Source organism: Taudactylus pleione, unplaced genomic scaffold (assembly GCF_031769625.1).
Source record: "Taudactylus pleione unplaced genomic scaffold, aTauple2 ptg000530l, whole genome shotgun sequence".
NCBI classification, from domain to species: Eukaryota; Metazoa; Chordata; class Amphibia; order Anura; family Myobatrachidae; genus Taudactylus; species Taudactylus pleione.
This window is the reverse complement of record NW_028284932.1, coordinates 1,367,992-1,373,169: the sequence shown is the minus strand read 5'-3', so window position 1 is coordinate 1,373,169 and position 5,178 is coordinate 1,367,992.

Below are 5,178 nucleotides of genomic sequence, written 5' to 3'. Positions count from 1 at the left end.
TGAGAGCGGCTGTTATACTGTGACAGGGACAAAGAGGCTGTATTTGTTACTGTGTATTACTTACTATGTGTCACTTCATCTACATTGTGTCATACTAATGAGCGCGGCTGTTATACTGTGACAGGGACTAAGAGGCTGCATTTGTTACTGTGTATTACTTACTATGTGTCACTTTATCTACATTGTGTCATACTAATGAGGGTGGCTGTTATACTGTGACAGGGACTAAGAGGCTGTATTTGTTACTGTGTATTACTTACTATGTGTCACTTCATCTACATTGTGTCATACTAATGAGGGCGGCTGTTATACTGTGACAGGGACTAAGAGGCTGCATTTGTTACTGTGTACTACTTACTATGTGTCACTTTATCTACATTGTGTCATACTAATGAGGGTGGCTGTTATACTGTGACAGGGACTAAGAGGCTGTATTTGTTACTGTGTATTACTTACTATGTGTCACTTCATCTACATTGTGTCATACTAATGAGCGCGGCTGTTATACTGTGACAGGGACTAAGAGGCTGCATTTGTTACTATGTATTACTTACTATGTGTCACTTCATCTACATTGTGTCATACTAATGAGCGCGGCTGTTATACTGTGACAGGGACTAAGAGGCTGTATTTGTTACTGTGTATTAATTACTATGTGTCACTTCACCTACATTGTGTCATACTAATGAGGGCGGCTGTTATCCTGTGACAGGGACTAAGAGGCTGCATTTGTTACTGTGTATTACTTACTATGTGTCACTTCATCTACATTGTCTCATACTAATGAGGGCGGCTGTTATGCTGTGACAGGGACTAAGAGGCTGCATTTGTTACTGTGTATTACGTACTATGTGTCACTTCATCTACATTGTGTCATACTAATGAGGGCGGCTGTTATACTGTGACAGGGACTAAGAGGCTGCATTTGTTACTGTGTATTACTTATTATGTGTCACTTCATCTACATTGTGTCATACTAATGAGGGTGGCTGTTATACTGTGACAGGGACTAAGAGGCTGCATATGTTACTATGTATTACTTACTATGTGTCACTTCATCTACATTGTGTCATACTAATGAGGGCGGCTGTTATACTGTGACAGGGACTAAGAGGCTGCATTTGTTACTATGTATTACTTACTATGTGTCACTTCATCTACATTGTGTCATACTAATGAGGGCGGCTGTTATACTGTGACAGGGACTAAGAGGCTGCATTTGTTACTGTGTATTACTTACTATGTGTCACTTCATCTACATTGTGTCATACTAATGAGGGCGGCTGTTATACTGTGACAGGGACTAAGAGGCTGCATTTGTTACTGTGTATTACTTACTATGTGTCACTTCATCTACATTGTGTCATACTATTGAGGGCGGCTGTTATACTGTGACAGGGACTAAGAGGCTGCATTTGTTACTGTGTATTACTTACTATGTGTCACCTCATCTACATTGTGTCATACTAATGAGGGCGGCTGTTATACTGTGACAGGGACTAAGAGGCTGCATTTGTTACTGTGTATTACTTACTATGTGTCACTTCATCTACATTGTGTCATACTATTGAGGGTGGCTGTTATACTGTGACAGGGACTAAGAGGCTGCATTTGTTACTGTGTATTACTTACTATGTGTCACTTCATCTACATTGTGTCATACAAATGATGGCGGCTGTTATACTGTGACAGGGACTAAGAGGCTGCATTTGTTACTGTGTATTACTTACTATGTGTCACTTCATTTTCATTGTGTCATACTAATGAGGGTGGCTGTTATACTGTGACAGGGGCTAAGAGGCTGCATTTGTTACTGTGTATTACTTACTATGTGTCACCTCTTCTACATTGTGTCATACTAATGAGGGCGGCTGTTATACTGTGACAGGGACTAAGAGGCAGCATTTGTTACTGTGTATTACTTACTATGTGTCACCTCATCTACATTGTGTCATACTAATGAGAGCAGCTGTTATACTGTGACAGGGACTAAGAGGCTGCATTTGTTACTGTGTATAACTTACTATGTGTCACCTCTTCTACATTGTGTCATACTAATGAGGGCGGCTGTTATACTGTGACAGGGACTTAGTCTGCATTTGTTACTATGTATTACTTACTATGTGTCACTTCATCTACATTGTGTCATACTAATGAGGGCGGCTGTTATACTGTGACAGGGACTAAGAGGCTGCATTTGTTACTGTGTATTACTTACTATGTGTCACATCATCTACATTGTGTCATACTAATGAGCGCGGCTGTTATACTGTGACAGGGACTAAGAGGCTGCATTTGTTACTGTGTATTACTTACTATGTGTCACATCATCTACATTGTGTCATACTAATGAGCGCGGCTGTTATACTGTGACAGGGACTAAGAGGCTGCATTTGTTACTGTGTATTACTTACTATGTGTCACTTCATCTACATTGTGTCATAATAATGAGGGCGGCTGTTATACTGTGAATGGGACTAAGAGGCGGCATTTGTTACTGTGTATTACTTACTATGTGTCACTTCATCTACATTGTGTCATACTAATGAGGGCGGCTGTTATACTGTGACAGGGACTAAGAGGCTGCATTTGTTACTGTGTATTACTTACTATGTGTCACTTCATCTACATTGTCTCATATTAATGAGGGCGGCTGTTATACTGTGACAGGGACTAAGAGGCTGCATTTGTTACTGTGTATTACTTACTATGTGTCACATCATCTACATTGTGTCATACTAATGAGGGCGGCTGTTATACTGTGACAGGGACTAAGAGGCTGCATTTGTTACTGTGTATTACTTACTATGTGTCACTTCATCTACATTGTGTCATGCTAATGAGGGTGGCTGTTATACTGTGACAGGGACTAAGAGGCTGCATTTGTTACTGTGTATTACTTACTATGTGTCACTTCATCTACATTGTGTCATACTAATGAGGGCGGCTGTTATACTGTGACAGGGACTAAGAGGCTGCATTTGTTACTGTGTATTACTTACTATGTGTCACTTCATCTACATTGTGTTATACTAATGAGAGCGGCTGTTATACTGTGAAAGGGACTAAGAGGCTGCATTTGTTACTATGTATTACTTACTATGTGTCTCTTCATCTACATTGTGTCATACTAATGAGAGCGGCTGTTATACTGTGACTGGGACTAAGAGGCTGCATTTGTTACTGTGTATTACTTACTATGTGTCACTTCATCTACATTGTGTCATACTAACGAAGGCGGCTGTTATACTGTGACAGGGACTAAGAGGCTGCATTTGTTACTGTGTATTACGTACTATGTGTCACATCATCTACATTGTGTCATACTAATGAGAGCGGCTGTTATACTGTGACAGGGACTAAGAGGCTGCATTTTTTACTGTGTATTACTTACTATGTGTCACTTCATCTACATTGTGTCATACTAATGAGGGCGGCTGTTATACTGTGACAGGGACTAAGAGGCTGCATTTGTTACTGTGTATTACTTACTATGTGTCACATCATCTACATTGTGTCATACTAATGAGAGCGGCTGTTATACTGTGACAGGGACCTAGAAGCTGCATTTGTTACTATGTGTATTACTTACTATGTGTCACTTCATCTACATTGTGTCATACTAATGAGGGCGGCTGTTATACTGTGACAGGGACAAAGAGGCTGTATTTGTTACTGTGTATTACTTACTATGTGTCACTTCATCTACATTGTGTCATACTAATGAGGGCGGCTGTTATCCTGTGACAGGGACTAAGAGTCTGCATTTGTTACTGTGTATTACTTACTATGTGTCACTTCATCTACATTGTGTCATACTAATGAGGGCGGCTGTTATCCTGTGACAGGGACTAAGAGTCTGCATTTGTTACTGTGTATTACTTACTATGTGTCACTTTATCTACATTGTGCCATACTAATGAGGGCGGCTGTTATACTGTGACAGGGACTAAGAGGCTGCATTTGTTACTGTGTATTACTTACTATGTGTCACTTCATCTACATTGTGTCATACTAATGAGGGCGGCTGTTATACTGTGACAGGGACTAAGAGGCTGCATTTGTTACTGTGTATTACTTACTATGTGTCACTTCATCTACATTGTGTCATACTAATGAGGGCGGCTGTTATACTGTGACAGGGACTAAGAGGCTGCATTTGTTACTGTGTATTACTTACTATGTGTCACTTCATCTACATTGTGTCATATTAATGAGGGCGGCTGTTATACTGTGACAGGGACTAAGAGGCTGCATTTGTTACTGTGTATTACTTACTATGTGTCACATCATCTACATTGTGTCATACTAATGAGGGCGGCTGTTATACTGTGACAGGGACTAAGAGGCTGCATTTGTTACTGTGTATTACTTACTATGTGTCACTTTATCTACATTGTGTCATACTAATGAGGGCGGCTGTTATACTGTGACAGGGGTTAAGAGGCTGCATTTGTTACTGTGTATTACTTACTATGTGTCACCTCTTCTACATTGTGTCATACTAATGAGGGCGGCTGTTATACTGTGACAGGGACTAAGAGGCTGCATTTGTTACTGTGTATTACTTACTATGTGTCACTTCATCTACATTGTGTCATACTAATGAGGGCGGCTGTTATACTGTGACAGGGACTAAGAGGCTGCATTTGTTACTGTGTATTACTTACTATGTGTCACTTCATCTACATTGTGTCATACTAATGAGGGCGGCTGTTATACTGTGACAGGGACTAAGAGGCTGCATTTGTTACTGTGTATTACTTACTATGTGTCACATCATCTACATTGTGTCATACTAATGAGAGCGGCTGTTATACTGTGACAGGGACCTAGAAGCTGCATTTGTTACTATGTGTATTACTTACTATGTGTCACTTCATCTACATTGTCTCATACTAGTGAGGGCGGCAGTTATACTGTGACAGGGACTAAGAGGCTGCATTTGTTACTGTGTATTACTTACTATGTGTCACATCATCTACATTGTGTCATACTAATGAGGGCGGCTGTTATACTGTGACAGGGACTAAGAGGCTGCATTTGTTACTGTGTATTACTTACTATGTGTCACTTCATCTACATTGTGTCATACTAATGAGCGCGGCTGTTATACTGTGACAGGGACTAAGAGGCTGCATTTGTTACTGTGTATTACTTACTATGTGTCACTTCATC